This window comes from Rhipicephalus microplus, chromosome 2, assembly GCF_043290135.1.
Source record: "Rhipicephalus microplus isolate Deutch F79 chromosome 2, USDA_Rmic, whole genome shotgun sequence".
Classification (NCBI taxonomy): domain Eukaryota; kingdom Metazoa; phylum Arthropoda; class Arachnida; order Ixodida; family Ixodidae; genus Rhipicephalus; species Rhipicephalus microplus.
This window is the reverse complement of record NC_134701.1, coordinates 161,134,160-161,152,605: the sequence shown is the minus strand read 5'-3', so window position 1 is coordinate 161,152,605 and position 18,446 is coordinate 161,134,160. Positions and strand designations below refer to the sequence as shown.

General features: G+C 49.4%; 1 protein-coding gene and 1 non-coding gene across 2 annotated transcripts in view; both read left to right on the top strand.

Moving 5' to 3' along the window:
• Positions 1-18,446, top strand: part of LOC119169686 (glycoprotein 3-alpha-L-fucosyltransferase A) — a 73,064-nt gene that overhangs the window by 36,631 nt on the left and 17,987 nt on the right. The window lies entirely within an intron of this gene.
• On the top strand, positions 10,312-10,521 carry LOC119170901 (small nucleolar RNA U3). Its single transcript, XR_005109776.2, has one exon. It is a non-coding gene; the product is annotated as a small nucleolar RNA U3 (small nucleolar RNA).

The following is an 18,446-nucleotide window of genomic DNA, read 5'->3' as shown; positions in this document are numbered from 1 at the left end:
TGAAATTTAGGCTCTGCGCGGCGCGCAGCTCTGTAATATTCAGAAAACGTGATCGCTGCGGTGTACTCTACGAATTACCGAGCTCGTTTGGGGGCTGTAAAAATAAAGATGGAGCGTGTTCATTGGCCCTTTAAAAAGCCGGTCCGACCTGAGACCACTACCTTTAACCCGGGCCCAGCCCACGGAGCTTCAGACCCGAGCCCGTAGCACACACACACACACACACACACACACACACACACACACACACACATGTATATATATATATATATATATATTGTGGTAAAGCCTTTGAACAGTGGGTCGTCCTTTGCAGCGCCTTCTAGTGGGTCGCCCTTTCCATAAGAAGAAGAGCAGCTCGCGCAGAGAGTCGATCCCCGCTTTGACTGTTGCTGTCGTGAATCATCGCTGAGTGTCGGCCAATAAACCACTTCACAATTTGGTGGAGAGTGCTGAGAGTGCGGTGCCCTTCAAACACCTTTCGGTCCGCATTCGATGCCCTTGGAGCTTCGATCCCGTACCGTGCCTCCAACCATGCACCAAGACGCCGCCCAGCAAACGCTTCCTCCTACGCCGACGCCATGTCCCGGTGTCCCCCGCATCCGCGACCCTCCTGTCTTCACCGGAGAGGATGGCACCGACGTCGAGGACTGGCTGGCCATGTACGAACGCATGAGCGTCCCCAACCATTGGGACGAGGCAGGTAAACTGGGCAACCTGTTTTTCTATCTCGCGGGTGTCGCCGGCATGTGGTACAACAACCACGCATCTGATTTCCCGACATGGTCCGCTTTTAAAACCGCTGTCGTCGACGTGTTCGGCCGCCCGGCCATTCGTAAGCTGCAAGCTGAACAGCGTTCACGTGAAAGAGCCCAGCGGACTGGAGAGTCCTTCACAAGTTATATTGAGGACATCCTTGACTTGTGCAAGAAAGTCGACCTGAACATGTCAGAGGCTGACAAAATCACGCATGTTCTAAAAGGCATTGCCGACGATGCCTTCACCATGCTCCTGGCAAAGAACCCCCGCACTGTGGCAGAAGTCATCATGTTATGCCAAAGTTACGACGAGCTGCGGTGGCAGCGCTTGATGACCCGTCGACCGCCACCACGTGATGCTGATCTCTCGGCCTTGTCAGCAGTTCCTGACCACGCAACCTTGCTCGCCGAAATCAAGTCGTTCGTGCGTGAGGAAGTTGCCCGCCAGGTCTCTCTACTGGCTTTTGCTTCCCCACAACATGCTCAACAGCCATCAAGTACACTTCTACCTCCGCTCCGCCGAGCCATTCAGCAGGAAATCGCGGAGGTCGTCCCTGAATACCACCAGCCGCCTCCTGCATCTGTGCCACTCAGCTACGCCCATGTTGTTGCCAGGCCGCCCCCACCGATTTCTGCGACTGTTCCCCTAAATTACACCGAACCCGTCGCGAGGCCCCAGGCCTTTGGAGAAACTGTCTCGCCTACATACGCCGGCGTCACCCACGTACCCCGAGTGCCGCCTACCATGCACTCATATCAGCAGCCGGCTCGTCAATCGCGTTCCGCGACATGGATGCGACCCGCAAACCAATGGCGCACTGCTGACAATCACCCCATCTGCTTTGTTTGTGGTTGCGTCGGTCATGTAGCACGCAATTGCAATCGTGTGCAGCAACCGCAGGTCGCCTCCAACTTTCCCAGCCAGTCAAGCCGCTCTTATGACCAACCACCGCCTATGTCACCGTCGTCCCGCCCCGTTCCGTCTACCCGCCGTTCACCATCTCCACGACGTCGCTCACTGTCGCCAATGCGGCCACGTCCACTCGAGGGCGACCAGGAAAACTAGTCGTCGCAGCCCACGAGGCAAGGGCTGCGACGCTGTCGAACTGCGGAAGCCCTCAGAGAAGCCCGTCGAACGTGGTAGACGTGCTTGTGGATGGCGTTCCTGCATCTGCCCTTGTAGATACTGGAGCCGCCGTATCCGTGATGGACGAAAAACTTAGCCGATTACTGCGCAAAGTGACCACGCCGCTTTGTGGGCTCTCCCTCCGTACAGCCAGCGCCCAAAGTATTCACCCTACGGCGATGTGCACAGCCCGCCTTATGATTCAGGACGTGATGTATGCGGTCGAATTCATAATAATTTCTTCATGCTCTCACGACGTCATCCTAGGATGGGATTTTCTCTCCCGCCACGATGCCGTCATTCATTGCGCACCAGCAGAAATAGAACTCACGCCATTCTCTTCTTTGACGCCGGCCGACAGTCCATCCGCTGCAAGCAAGGTGCTCGTCAGAGACGACACTCAAGTGCCTGCAAACTCGTCCGTTGCGGTGTCGCTCTACTGCGCAAGCCTTTCTGACGCCGCTGCACTCCTCTCGCCATCTCATCGTGTTTTCATAAGAAAAAGCTTGCTGGTTCCTTTCGCGACCGTGCAACTCACTCACGGCAGCACCACTATTTTCGTCGTGAACTCATCTCCGTACAGCGTTACGTTGGTGCGAGGGGAATGTCTCGGCAGCGTGGAACCCATCGAAGACGCGCATGTTATGGATCAACCCGATGACATGCACTGCTCAAGTTCCTGTACGCTTGGTGCTGTTTCCACATCTGCTTCATCATCCGATGATATATTCGGTCCCTACTTACCCGACGACCTTACGCAGGGCCAGCGTTCCCAGCTTTTGAGCCTGTTGGAAGAATTCCGCTCTTCTTTCGATGTCGCTCAACCTTCTCTCGGCCGCACATCCACCGTTACGCATCGCATCGACACAGGCGCACAGCCACCGCTGCGGCAACGTCCATATCGCGTATCTCCCACAGAACGCCGTGTAATCAATGAGCAAGTCGACGACATGCTTCGCCGCGATGTTATTCGCCCCTCTAGCAGCTCCTGGGCGTCTCCTGTCGTTCTCGTCACGAAGAAGGACGGTTCTGTGCGGTTCTGTGTGGACTACCGACGCCTCAACAAGATCACTCGTAAGGACGTGTATCCACTACCGCGGGTAGATGACGCGATTGACAGCCTGCAAGGAGCAGAATTCTTTTCATCCCTCGATTTGCGCTCAGGGATACTGGCAAGTACCTATGGCTGAGGACGCTCGACTGAAGACCGCTTTTGTCACCCCCGACGGCTTGTACGAGTTCAACGTTATGCCATTTGGGCTGTGCAATGCGCCCGCCACCTTTGAGCGCATGATGGATACAGTTCTGCGTGACCTGAAATGGCACACGTGCCTGTGCTACCTCGATGACGTCGTTGTTTTCGCTCCTGACTTCTCGACGCATCTTCAACGCCTTCGGCATGTTTTAATGCGTCTGAGCAACGCCAGTCTGCAACTGAACTTAAAGAAGTGCCAATTTGCAGCTCGGCAGCTGACAATACTCGGCTACGTCGTGTCCAAGGACGGAATTCTCCCTGATCCAGCCAAGCTTCGAGCCGTGACCGAGTTCCCCAAGCCGACATCCGTCAAGGAACTGCGCAGTTTCGTAGGACTGTGTTCCTACTTTCGGCGCTTCATTCGAAACTTTGCGACTATCATATCGCCGCTGACGAAGCTTCTCGGAAGTAACGGGCCTCTCCATTCGTGGTCATCACAGTGCGACGACGCTTTCAGAACACTTCGTCGTTTGTTGACGTCGCCTCCCATACTCCGCCACTATGACCCTACGGCCCCTACAGAGGTACACACGGATGCCAGTGGTGTCGGCCTTGGCGCTGTCCTTGCGCAGCGCAAACCAGGGTTCCCGGAATATGTCGTGGCGTACGCGAGCCGTACGCTTACGAAAGCCGAGACTAATTACACAGTCACCGAGAAAGAATGTTTGGCAATCGTCTGGGCCCTTGCAAAGTTCCGACCTTATTTGTATGGTCGCCCACTTGATGTCGTCATCGACCACCACGCACTATGCTGGTTGTCGTCATTGAAAGATCCCTCAGGCCGTCTCGCCCGGTGGGCACTTCGCCTGCAAGAGTACGACATCCGCGTGCTGTACCGCAATGGAAGGCAACATGCTGACGCCGACGCCCTGTCGCGCTCTCCCTTGCCTGACGACAATGCCAACAACTCAGTGGCTCACCTTGCCATTTCTTCGATTAGCATTCATGCCATTGCTACTGAACAGCGCAAGGATCAATGGATTGCCTCACTGATAGACTTACTGACTGATCCATCCACTCCATCCACTCGCGCGTTGCGTCGTCAAGCCCACCATTTCGCCGTTCGCGACGACCTCCTCCACCGACGCAATTACAACGGTGACGGCCGCCAGTGGCTACTAGTTATACCTCGCAGTCTGCGCTCTGACATATGCGAATTCTTTCATTCTGATCCGCAATGTGCGCACTCCGGGGTGTCGAAGACTTACCACCGCATTCGCCAACGGTACTTTTGGCGCGGCATGTACCGCTACGTGCAGAAATTCGTTTGCTCCTGCATAGAATGTCAGCGCCGCAAAACTTCAACGCACCCGTCACCGGTAGGTCTGCAACCTCTACCTTGCCCTGCCAGGCCGTTTGAGCGCGTTGGCATCGATTTGTATGGGCCACTTCCACTAACGTCAGCTGGTAACCACTGGGCCATTGTTGCTGCGGACCACCTCACGCGATACGCCGAAACTGCCGCTCTCCCCGCGGCTACAGCGAGCGATGTGGCCTCCTTCCTGCTCCAACGATTCATGCTGCGACACGGTCCACCTCAGGAACTGCTCAGTGATCGAAGCCGCGTCTTCCTGTCTGAAGTCGTCGAAGCTATTCTCAAAGAGTGCAACGTTGTTCACCGCAAAACTGCTGCTTACCACCCGCAGACGAATGGCCTCACGGAACGTTTCAACCGTACGCTCGGCGACATGCTTTCCAAGTACGTCGCCGCCGATCACACAAATTGGGATGACATTCTACCCTTCGTCACCTACGCATATAACACCGCCCCTCAAAGCACTACTGGCTTTTCACCTTTCTTTTTATTATATGGAAGGCACCCGTCGCACACCATCGACACTATACTTCCGTACAAGCCAGATCCGTCCGAGTGGGCACCTATTTCTGCTACAGCCAAGCTTGCTGAATAGTGTCGAGAGCTTGCAAGGACATTTACAGCGCATGATCAAGAGCGGCAAAAAGCCATTCGCGCTGACGCCAGCACTACTGCGCCCACGTTCCTCCCTGGAGCGCTCGTCTGGCTCTCCATCCCTACTACTGCAACTGGCCTATCTTGAAAACTATTGCCCAAATACGAAGGCCCCTACCGTGTCGTCAAATGCACTTCCCCAGTCAACTACTTGATTGAACCCATCGAACCATCTTCGGACATGCGTCGTCGAGGACGCGACATTGTTAACGTGGAGCGCCTCAAGGCCTACCATGACCCGCTCATTGTAACCAGCTGTTAGGTCGCCAGGCGGCTCCCTTTTCGTACCCGGGGTAGTTGTGGTAAAGCCTTTGAACAGTGGGTCGTCCTCTGCAGCGCCTTCTAGTGGGTCGCCCTTTCCATAAGAAGAAGAGCAGCTCGTGCAGAGAGTCGATCCCCGCTTTGACTGTTGCTGTCGTGAATCATCGCTGAGTGTCGGCCAATAAACCACTTAACAATATATATATATATATATATATATATATATATATATATATATATATATATATATATATATATATATATATAGAGAGAGAGAGAGAGAGAGACAGGGTTCCTGTCGAGACGTCGGCACAATAAACAGTTATGTGAAAGCGCATCTACTTTCATATATATATATATATATATATATATATATATATATATATATATAGAAAGAGAGAGAGAGAGAGAGAGAGATTTATTGCTTCCGGCATCAGTTGGTTCATACAAGATCTCCTTCTGTCGTTGAAATGTTGTTGTTGGCCTTCACTGGCAGCGGAGACAATCGAAATATTTATTTCTGGGTACATTGGCTCGTCGATGCCTCAGGGACTTCGAAATTAATCTATTTTAGATGCAAAGCAGCTCTTTGACTAGCCTGTGTAGCGCTGTCCCTGCGCACACTGCGCATGGTCGCCTCTCGTGCCGGCCGAGGAAAACACCCGCAAAACTGTCGCTCCCCTCCCACTCTCTCGCCCCGCAAGGCCGACGCTGGCCGCTTCTGCTAGTAGAAAAAATTGGCCCCGTATCTGCATGTTTCACTGCAAATGTCATCGAAACACGATAATCATGCGTCTGGAGAGTGTGAAAAAAATGTTTATTACATGTTCTGTGCGAGAATATCGGAGAGTGGTATTCAGGAGGCGCAGCGTTCGAGTGCCGTGATGCGTGCAGCGAAGGCGAGCAAGCGAATCAAGGCACGTGAGACATGAGCGTTGATTGATTGATTGATATGTGATGTTTAACGTCCCGAAACCACCATATGATTATGAAAGACGCCGTAGTGGAGGGCTCCGGAAATTTCGACCACCTGGTGTTCTTTAACGTGCACCCAAATTTGAGCACACGAAAATACAAGATTTCCGCCTTCGTCGGAAATGCAGCCGCCACAGTCTGGATTCGAACCCGCGACCTGCGGGTCAGGAGCCGAGTACCTTAGCCACTAGACCACCGCGGCGGGGCAGACATGAGCGTTGTCTGGAAGTTATCTTGGAAAACGAAAGATGACGTGCGCGCTCGTCTCGAAGGCGATAAGGTGTAGAACGCAATGTGACGGGTAGGTGCTACTACCATGTCGTCTTAGCTAGTCTTAGCAAAAGGTTGGAAACAGTTGCTTTTTCATTGCCAGCGCAGCCTGATAACCGCTACGGCCCTTAGAATTACTTATGTATGCGATACTTAGTATAAAGAAACACACCGCAAAAGATTAGCGCGTTGTTATTGTTACTCAAATGTGCGCAATAAATGCTTTTTATTGATAATCGTACAAGTATGAACGCGGAAACATGAGCAATATTGGTGGGTGCTCCCGATAGGGTTGCATTCAATTGTAGCCCTTTCGAGTGACGTCACGGCGACCAGACAAATAGACAGGTAGACAAACCAAAATATTTGCGTCGAAGTAGACTGTTATAGTTTACCATTAGCGTAACAGCGGAGGTAAAGCAATGAAGTTACCGAGCAAGCGTTCGTTGCCAACAAGGAGGATTTAAAAAAAAATGGCAGCATATCCACGGAGTGAATGATGGAGAGTGGGGCGAAGCATTCGTCCGTCCATGCGTCCATACACCCGTTCGTGCGTTCGTCTGTTCGTGCGTCCGTCCCTGTGTCCATTCATGCGTCTATCCATGCATCTGTCTGTGTGTCCGTTCGTCCATCTATTCAACACTCCAAGTACCACCATCTCGCATCTTTTCATCATATATTTCTCATATAGAAGCACCGCCATCCAGCGGACATTCCAAGGACTGAACGAGAGGAGGCACACGCACACTTTCTGACGGCTTGCGCTTCGAGTCTACTTCCCACCTTTAACCACCTCGAGTTCATGGTATATACTAGTTCACTATATTCATAGCACTGCGGCTCAACGGTCGCTAAACATTTCTAAAACCAAGGAGGTTACGCCCAGCGAGTATAACGTAGCATCCCTTTCTTGTCAGATAGTGCTCAATGTACATGCCAGTGGCTGCTAATGGGGATCGCAGCGTGTGCTTTAACTAAAAGCCGAATGTTCCTGTCTCTTATTCTTCATTAGCAGCCATTGGCATGTACATTGAGCACTATTTTTATTGTTCAACAACGCACAGAAGAAATCTCTCACCGGCACCACCTTGAAGGTCAAAATGTTATACTTGTTACATACCACAACGGCTACGAGGGACGAACTGGTACCGTTATAAGGAGCTTCGTCCCTAAAAAAATTGCAGGAGTGGAAGCTCCCGCAATGCCTTGCTAGCAGAAGTGAAGCCATCTTAGTGCCCACTTAGAGATCAAGTTGCTTTGATATGTTAGTGTTAATTCTACGTTAGTTCTAGATTAAAAGACAGTTCTTCCCGACGAGATAACACACAAAAACTTGTATAGGTGACTGAATTTCCCTAGTACTTTGCCTCCAATCGGTGGCTCACTAAGGAAAACTAGTAACACTAAGACGCACTTTCAGCACTAAGTCAAAGGAATCGTCGAGATAATTTCTCCAGGCAGGACGCAGCAACGCTAGTGTCGGCACACGCCTGGCGCCTCCAGCGATACTTCTGGACAGACCCTAGTCAACAGTATGGGCCTCTGTACAAGATTGATCCATCGTGTGACTTCAAGATGCCACGAAATCTCAACAGGCAAGATGAAACGTGTTTACACTGCATCCGATTAAACGTTTCATATACGAACTACTTCAGGAACAAAATTGGACTGTCCGACTCAGCAAGTATGTGCCCAATGTAATGTCGTTGAACACATAAATCATGTCCCCTGTGAGTGTACTAAATACGCATCCCAGAGACAGTCTCAGAAGATGGGCTTAAAAATGCAACAGGACACAAAGTTGGACTTAAAAAATATTCTAGGCCCACGGCAGAACACGTCCAGTGTGTTAAACTCTACAAAAGCGCTACTGACGTTATTACGGACCACAGGCTTGAACGAAACGTCGCAAATAGTGAATTGCGTGTGAGTGACTTAATGTCTTATGTGACTGTTATGTGTGTATGTAACTGTATGTGTGGTGTGTTTATCGTTCTATATATCACTGCCATCACCCGGCGACTGGAGTAGCCTGTCAGGTGAAAAACCAGGCAAACCTCGCCAGCTTCCCATTAAAATAATTCTCTCTCTCTATGTGACCCGAAAAAGTTTCCACATTACACTCGTTGGGCGTGCGAGGAAAACGCTCCATACCTAATCGCTGAACGGTGATACTTTATTATGCCCCTAGTGATATGGCTGCCGCAGCCACCATCTTGCCAGAGGCACGGCTTTACTCTTAGGCTATGATTTCCACTCCAGCATTTTTTAAAATCCTCCTTGGTTGCGAACAGCATGTTATAGTTTAGTGGCATAGCATTTACGTATTTTACGTACCCTAGCTGAGATGGCGGTGCCACCTATCGGAGGGTTCAGAAGTAAGAATAGTGAAAACAAAAAGAAAACGAAAATGTCTGACCGCGCAATGTCGCGAAGTATTGTTACACGTTTATTTAAGTAATATTTAAATAAATATGAACCACGCACCAAACTCGGAAACAATTGTCGATTTGTTTACATCAGCTACAAGTTTGCCAATTTGTTTACATCGATCTTGTATTTAGGCCTAGACACGTTCTAAATAGAAAGCTATTTCAAAAACTACGCCAACTTATCCGTAATCCTCGGTCATCTAAGCTAACTGAGGCAAGCGAAGCCACTGCTAACTGAGGCAAGCGAAGCCATTTTAAACAGTCATTTGCTGCGAACAAAGTGAATCTTTCGGCAACTACGCCAAAATCACTTTGAAGCGAGTGTCCAAGAGCGCCGTCATGTTTTACGTGCACAACGTACACCTACACTAACACGGTAACGTTAAATCTGAAAAATACCGTGCTTAAGGTAAGCGGCACGGGTAACGTACGTATTTGCGCGTGCGCAATTCGAACCTGCTATCACGGTACGCCCGGTATCCAGGTAAGTCCGGTACACTATAACTGTCGAAATACTATCGTCTTTAAAACCGACGGCTCGCGCTGCACAACCATTCACTGACCAGTGCCACCCCGTAGGGGTAGGCACTGGGTCGCCCGTTCAGAATTCAGTCAAGGGCGTCCTTACTTGGCTTTTGTTTCATGAGGGTCAGCGTCAACGTCGCCACCAACGTAAGCGTTAGCACCCGCTGCTCTTCATCTATACATGGTTTCGTTTAGCGGGATATGGTTCAAATTTTTTCGTTGCCGGAGTGATTTTTGCATGTAATCCATTTGTAATTATTCGCTCTTCTGTGGGATCTAAGTGAAAACGTCTTCATTCCGCCTGAAAATAAGCTAGCATGTCTTCAAAACCACCGAGAGTCCCGCCTCCCGCAATGCAACAATGTCGCCCGCTAAGCATAATAAAACCAGCCATTTTTAGTGGGAAGACCACAAACTAGGCAACTCTGGCTGGTGTATACACATTTTTTTTTCAGAACAACTTCTTTTTGCGGCGCCAGGTGGTGCTAGTATCGCGAGTGCACGCGCTGGCTATTTCAATTTCCACATAAAGAAATAAAATTCCATTGGATGCTTTTGTGGAAGAAATCACCTTTTTGCTATAAAAGGTCTAGGTGTTTAACGCTTTTGTGCAGATATCTTTACGTTCTTGTTTATTTCTGCCAATGTGTACAAGAAATACAGCACTGAGCGGCTTACGTGGCTTGTTTTTTTAACGTGGTCATTTGAAGTATGGTGAGGTCGTTAGCACGTGCTCCGTCAAGATCGTGCTTCATAGGATCATTTCTATAGTGCGATCGCCGAGACTCATCCGCGATCTCGGAACACACTCGACCACGATGATGTGTCGTGGGTCTCCGCTTGAGCGTGAAGCTGGCTCGGTAACTGGGGCGTGCTCTGGACCGAAGCTTTGATGACCACCCTCAGGCATTATTGGTGCCTGAGGATGGCGGAGACCCAGTCTGAGTGGCCGGGTGCTTGCAATCTGAAATGAGACATGAGGGAGTTTGAGCGCTGGGTACCCAAGCGGCTTGTGTACGCAGGACTTTGGGGCGGTGGTTTTGCGCATGCGTCAAACCCCAAACAGATGCGTCGCAAGATCGCTGGGGCGATAGGGCCATGCGTCCGCGCGGTCCACCTTCGCAAGAACACACGGTATCCGAATTGCGGATACTCTAGCCGTCGAGTTAAAATAAGCCAAAGTGCGAGCACTTATAGCGATTTCACAGTTTCAGCCTGATTTCCAAAGCTAGAATGGCCTGGAACGTAAAAACTAAAATATGCCAGCCCCCGACCAACTGAATAGGTGGCGCCATCTAGCGCGGCCATAGTGAAACAGACAACCACAACTTTGTTATTGCAGAAACGTTGTGCATTGTAAATCTGGTGCAAAAACTGCGCAGCGACAATATTACAAATGAGTAACCTTTTTATTCTTTTTCACCTCAAAAACATTACGCGTAAGCTAACATGTTCATGACTGCGGTTGCACGAAGTGTCACAAGATGTCGACACTGTCGTTACAGTAACCTTGTATTTTCTTTTTTTTTTGCGTATACCAGATTACTGTACAAAATAAAAAAAAGTGTCCTGATCACTATGTATATTTAATTTAACAATTTAAATCATAAAAAGACTTAAATAATACTTACGCGACAAGACGCTATGGCTCTGCGAGCGCGTGTAAACTTCGTGCGGCTTGCAATTGCGTGCGTGCCACCATAGCGCCAACTAAAAGGCATTCCGGTTTTCACGCAACGCCGCCCGCTCCCAAGGCCGCAACGCCCCAAGAGAATGCGTACCCAGCACTAAAACTCCCTATTCAATATTCCCTAAGGTCTCTGCGATAAACTCATATTGGGCTATGTCCCGTTGCTCTATTGCCTTATCAGGCAGGCATTCGTAGAGTAACATGCTGTATATAGAGTGGCCACTTGAGGACAATACCCAAGTTTGGCATCAATTTTTCCCAAAGAAGAAATTTTATTACATTCGTGCAATGCTTCATTTCTGATCCACATCTTGTGCCACTGAGGAAATTAATTGCTTTACAACTTGACTTAGTCTTTCTGTATTTCTTTTACACAAAGAGGCACATTCCTGTGGTTTAGATGCACTGTACATGTATTCCCTTTGCGGACGCATGGATGTGTAGCTTAGTTCAATAAAGAAAAAAAAGGGGGTTTGTAGGGTAGTGGTAAAGACACTCGCTTTCGCAGCATGAGGACACGGGCTCAAATCCCCGCGTCGGAAAGAAAGAAATTTCATTATTTCATTTATGCTGAAGACATTATCGGGTCTGTCCAACCACTCCTGGCGCTGAAAGCAGCGCACTAGCTGGGCCGCAGGGCCCTACGGGAGTGTCTGCTCTTTATGTAAGTATGTTTCTTCATGGAGAAAGATTGGAGCAGGCTGGGGTTTTCTTTTGTGTGCGTGTGTGTGCGTGCGTGCGTGTGTGTGTGAGAGAGAGAGAGAGAGAGAAAAAATCCATGCTGTCAACTCGCCACCGAAGGATTGACGAAATTTGCTGTATCCACGATGTTGCGACCGGGGTTTTCGGCACTAGAAATCCGGGATCACGATGTCGAGGCAGGAGAACGTTGTACTTCGTAGAGAGGGTTTATTTACATTATTTACAAAGCACGGGCTCTCGGGCCCGAAGCTTTGCATTGAAAGCTCTACATTGATAAAGGCTGTCTCTTGAACAAGCTCCGTGAACCATCTAAGCAGCCCGCGAGGGCTGATTAAATACAGTCTCATCTCCCCAAATCCCTAGATCAGGGAATAGGTCCATACGGCACGGTCCAATAACATGTCCCGCAGCACACACGAGTGTCATTAGGCCGGCACCACCCCCAACAAACACACATACACAAACCAAACACGTGTATGGCCTCGGCGATGCTGCCTCCTTCGGCGAATCTTGCTTGAACGGGGTGAAACGAGTCTGTCATCTCGCCGCTCGGGCCCAGCACCCTTGCTTTGCGAACGGCAGTCGTGGTCACGGCGCGTCCCGAGGGGCCATGCCTGGACCTTTGGTGCTGATTTGAGCGTCAGCGACTCATCAGTCAGAGGCGCACAGCGTGATGGTCCGACGTCCGTAATCGGCGGAAGCTCGGCATTGTGGTTTTTACCGGGACACGAAGACGCCACGTGTCGCACCTTTGCGCGGATCCGAAGGACAGCGGTGCTCCGTAGAATAATTTCAGCCACGCAGCGCCCAGTAAACGGAAACAGCAGGTCGTCTTGGCGCTGCTCCCTATCTCTACAAAATCAGGCGGCTGCCTTTCTTCCGTTTTGGAGGCCACGGAAAAAGAGTGGCCCGCCAAACGCAACAACGATGAAGTAATTGCTCGGCCGTACCTTTCGTAGATGTGCACGTTCCTTGCTGATTACCAGCGTGCGCATCCATGAAAGGCCACCCGAAGAGAAAGTGTGGAGGTTGGTTTACTTCATGAGTACTATAATTGTTGGTTCACATTATAGAGGTATTAGAATTTGGAGTCGTTCTTTGAAATGCAAAAAAAAAACAAGATTGTGATGTTAGCACTGCGTGCATGAGACAGCAAGCTATATGACTACAATTATACCGCAAGCGTTACAGGTGTAATTAACCGAAAGTACACGGAGTGTACCAGTGAAAGTCGCTAGACGAAAAGAAGTTCCAAAACATTCACTAAATATATCTTGTGATAAACAGGTATCTTAACAATAACAGAAGAGTGGGCAGTGTCTCGTTTATGTTCAAGGTACAACTGGCTGAAGCGGGCTGGGTACGGGCTGTATTTAAGAACACCGGTTCGGGCTGGCCAATGCACGAAGTTTTCGGGCTGGAAAAACGGGCCCTTGCAGGGCTCTAATATGGTCTCATGGAGCAAACCAGCCCTTGCGCGTTCTCTTCCGGCGGCCTTTCATAAAGGTGCACGGCCGTTATCGGCAAGTAACTGCAGTTCTACGAATTGTGTGGCCGTACTATTTGTGGGAATCAAGCGCGCTTCTCCCTAGGGCACCTCGATTCCCAGCTAGCGCACATGCCGGCCCGTGGGGCCCGGGTGCCCGAAAACATCGTTTTAATCGGCAAGATGGCTGCGCCACTGCAGGCCTGTCGGCTGGCGCGAGTCGGACGTCGGCTCCGACTGGCGTGCCCGGGCATGCTACGCCAGCACACGTCACGCTAGCTTACGTCACGATGTTCCGCCGATCCTCATTGGCCGCTCGTGAGCCCGCTTTTCCGGTAGCGTAGAATTTCATACAATGATACCTAGAAGGGAATCTGGCGCTTGTGTCTACGCGGGCTCAGTCGGCGGCGCTGGTACCCCCATGGGAATTGTGGGAAGTGGAGGCTTCGGATGCGCTTATGACGGTTTAAGTTCTTTAATTTCGCGACGCTTCTTTTGCGTGTGTAAAACAAAAGGGATATGAGCCTATATTTATTTGTAACTTGCTTCACTTATTTGTACGCAAACTTCAATGCTAAATGTTGTCGGGACCAGGCGGCAAAAATGAAATCTGGGCAATTTCAACCATCAGGGCATGCATTTCTCTGCCATTTCGTTCCAGAATTGGCATCAAGATTTAAGTAAATATTTTTTACAGCACTTGAAAACAAACATGCTTGTTTTTCCCTCAAAAATACGCATTATCTCTAAATGGAAATAACAGTACATCATTAAGTGAAAAACACCGTTTCGTCTTCTGCGATGCTAGGGGCGTGTGTACAAGTGGTCTGCCCCCAATGAGCTTCTGGTTTTGATGTGAAGTCGAGTCGGCGGAGCGCATGGAGGAAGGGAAATTATAGGAGGGAGCGTTGCGCAACGCGATTGAAGCCCACCAAGTCAGACCAACACGTGACCAAAACGTCAGCGCGGTCGGTAGGTTTTAGCTTTCTTGGTTTCGTTTTGTTTTGAAAAGTACTTCATCGCTCGTAGCGCAGAAGCACTACCGTGAACGCTGTGCTCATGTTTCTGGGCCTTGGCATCAATTGCAGTGTTTCTTCGAAGTTGAAAGAGTTTTCCCTGCCAATGATCTTACGTAGACACGTCTAAAGGAATGCGGCGTAAGATGATTGCGAAAAGTTGAAGAGCGATAGTTTTACTACGTGGCTGTGCCCTGTTGCAGGTAGAGTTGTTTCTGCGGTAACGTTGCGTTGCGGCTCGTGTTTTTGTACGTGTTGTATGCTGCTATTTCAGAAGCTAAACTCTTTACTTGTAAAGCGAACGTAAACGCCGCGATTTTTAAGCCTCCCTTTAGTTGCGATGAACAAAATCGTGAGTGAGGGTGTACTTTTCCCCATAATTCGCCGATGCATGTTGCAGGCTTTGTAAAGAAGATTGTTTGCCTTCGATCACCTATCACTCGTTACTGTTGTCAGTGAAAACAGTGCTGGGAACAGCGGAGACCAGTACTCTTAAGATATCTGAAGCTACTGTGCGAAAGACCTGGTTTTATCTGAAAGGCAGTTTCAATTGCCTGTATCTACAAGCATTACTAGAGCTGTAGCAAAGAATGGTCATGGGCCTAGTTCCACCCGCACAATTCTGCCGGCTGCAGGGCGATTATCCACTCCCGGGAAGGATACCCTATGACAATATTCGTCACAAAAGTGTGAGGAATACATGCGTCCTATGCTCACAATGATCTCGCTAATTCGATTGAAGTGCACGTCTAACGTTGGTTCGGGATTCATTCACGACTCGCCCGAATTTCTCGCTTGTACGGAACGAACGAAGCGGAACAAGCACCGAGAAAAACGTAACGAGACCACGATCAGAAATGCAGGTGGGGACACCGAGCAGCTGGGCACTCCATGAAGTGGCCGAACTGCTGCTCCCCCACTAAATACTACCGAGAACCAAACAAGAACATCTCGACAAGTCTCGTTTATTGCGTGATCTCATGGCAACAGGTCACGTGTGTGGCCGACTTTGAAGGCTTCAAAACGGGTCGGCTTGCCAAGGCTGGGTGCGTGACGTCAAGCTCCCTTCCATGTTTTTCCTTCCTCCATGGCGGAGCATGATGGTACGTCTACTTAGCTTCGTCTACGTTTTGAAGTCAGTTTAAAATGAGTTTAGGCCAGACGCACACGTGAGAAAAAACTCCCAAGCATTTTCCCGAGGGTGAACATGGTTAAGTGCGAATACACGGGGTGATGCTATGAGGGGTATTTATTAATTCGCACTATTATATTTATTAATCACACTATGGTGCCTTTATGGTGTAATGGTTCCTGGGAATCGCAATTTGATCACACGGGGAGTTTACGTTAACTCACTGGCCAATGCCAACGGATTTTAACTTTACTCCCCGCTCTCGACGGGAGACTGAGAGAGAAGGCGGGCGCGCGAGAGAGAGAGGGGTGCGCGCGCAGCTGCAGCGAGCGAGGAGAGCGGAGGAGCGAGCGAAGGGGGAGGGGGTATAAGGCGCGTTACTGACACCGATATCAGCGTCGCGTCCGTGGCTTATTCGGTAGAGCGTCGCGCTGCGGCCCGCCAAGTCCTCTTTCTTTTAAAGATAGAGAGAAGACTGCGGACGCCGCCAACAGCGGTGGATGGTTTGGGGTCGCTTATAAATTGTATTCACACTTAAAAAACATGAACTCGATGAAATATCTTGCACTGGAATGAGACGCTGCATCTATGCGCAGCGGTGAGTGGACGACGCTTTGCTTTAACTGTCAAATACGACTTGTAAAGCTCCAACTAAAGTTCTCCATCGCGTCTACTACATATGGAGGGCTTTTGCTGCAACGTTGCAGCATATAAGGAGATCTAGTAGTCTTCAGCCTCTTCCAACAACTAAGGCCCTGCTTCAGCCGTTTTCACCGTCCTACTACCCGCGCTGCACTAAGAATGAAACTGAAACTGTAGAAATTGCTAGCTATAACCCTATCCAATCCGAAGCCCGTACTTCATATAATTCCCTTGGAGGTACAAGATCGCAGCGCCAGATTCCTTTCTAGGTATTATTGTATGATACTCTCCGGTAGCTTACGTTCGCCCGGAGCTCGCCCGTCGTCCTTAGAATGATGAACAAATTCAGAGAAGGGAAGCTGTAGCCTTTACAACAGTACGCAAGATAAGCAGCGGTGGTGCATGGATCTGCCATTTAGTTAGCTGGTGCGTATGTGCCTGTGCGGTTGCCACGGGTGATTCTTTACTCTATGGCTATCCTTTTTAAAACAGAAGTGGACGACAGAGACCGGGGTTCGTGCAGGGCTACGGGGGTCTCGTATCTTTCACCCGCTTGTTTTAAGCGCGTTGATACGCCCACCAGCACACCACAGCACTCTTCGAAACACAGCACCTGTGCCTACAACGGCTACATGGAACCGAAAGGCAGCTCGCACCGGTAAAAACAATTCACGAGTGAGTACGGGGTTAACATTATTTATTGACAGTAAACTAGCAATTATGTTTCAATAAAAAATCTGTTGTGTTGGAAGTATTATCGAGAGTTCGCCTTCGTTTTCAGAGGCAAAACGAACAAAAAAGCGTGTCTAGATTGTAGGCACCATTATACAAAACATTCGAAAAAATCAGTACGAGGTGATTCAGTGACAGCTTCGAATTACAGCTCCTGCTTTCACCGAGCACGGCTTAACATCCCCGCTTTTTGTTGCATTACGACATAGTGAAGTTCAAGCCGAGGACACAAGCAGGTGGGGTTTTTCGCAAGCAAATCACGGTGGAGTGAAAGTCTAGAGAAGCGCAAGCATTTGAACACGTGAAACATCAGTGCAAATGTACGTAGTACACAAACGCATAACACTGACAGCGGTAACAATGTAAAATCGCTGACAGAAAACAACAATTATGTGTGCATTGGCAAGAAAATATCTACCTTTCTTCGCCGTGGAACTTGCGGAAATCAATGCCTTCGCCGGTATGGCACTTCCTGCGGCATCGTATAGCAGTACAGCAACTATACCTACAACTGCAGTGACTTACAGAAGCGAATAAAAAAATGAAGGCAGATCCACGAGGTGAATGATGATGAGATTGGGCGGAGCTTCTGGAAGCAATCATCTGTAAACCGTGAAATTTCGCCCGTTCATTCGCCCGATAAAAGTGACGTGAAACGATTGATGAAATGTTTTATCAAACTCTTATTCCTGGTTTCTGTTGTCCTTTCATTATGACCGCTTTGTGGTCGGTGAAATGTAAGCTTAATGGTTCTTGCACTAGTTGCAGATGAAAGTTGGCAAACACAGTGTCGATGCAGGTGCCTCTGATAGTGGTTGTGTTGGGGTTTTCAAAAGAGATGCATTTGATTTCGTACTTTTATGACATGTGATGCATCAACCAATGTTTGTTGGGGTCTGTAGTGTCAACGTTAAAGTCACCGACTAGCATGAAAGGTTTCGACTTGTATATATATACACATGTCTCTGTCAATGAACAGCTTGATGTCTTCAATGGGAAGATTTGGTTCCAGGTCCATTATGAAGACGGTGATCCCACCAAAGTCGATTGCAGCACTTTCTCCATCGTCACGCTGTGTGCAGAGTGCTACTTCCATATCTCGAGCTTCTTCGGCTTGCTTTACGTAAGCTGCAACACCACCGACAGGTCGTACCGAGTCATTTATACTTGTAACCATTTGAAACACTCATCAAAGGTACCTTGCCGCCCGTCAGGGAATCTTTACAATTCGAGCAAGCCTTGTAATCCTCGGCGGTTGCGGCGGGAAACGCGCGCTGCAACGCGGCGATGTCATTATGGCGAGACTTTTTCGTTTCTGATCGACGACATCGTGATTAGGTTGTTAGAGAACCAGAGTCTATCGCACACGTTACAGCTATGCCTAAAGGTGATTTTCATGAAATTTGTATCGAACCGGGCGTGTGCACCTTCGTGGTCTTTCTTGGCACGCTTTGCAGACGCCTGGCGTTCACCTT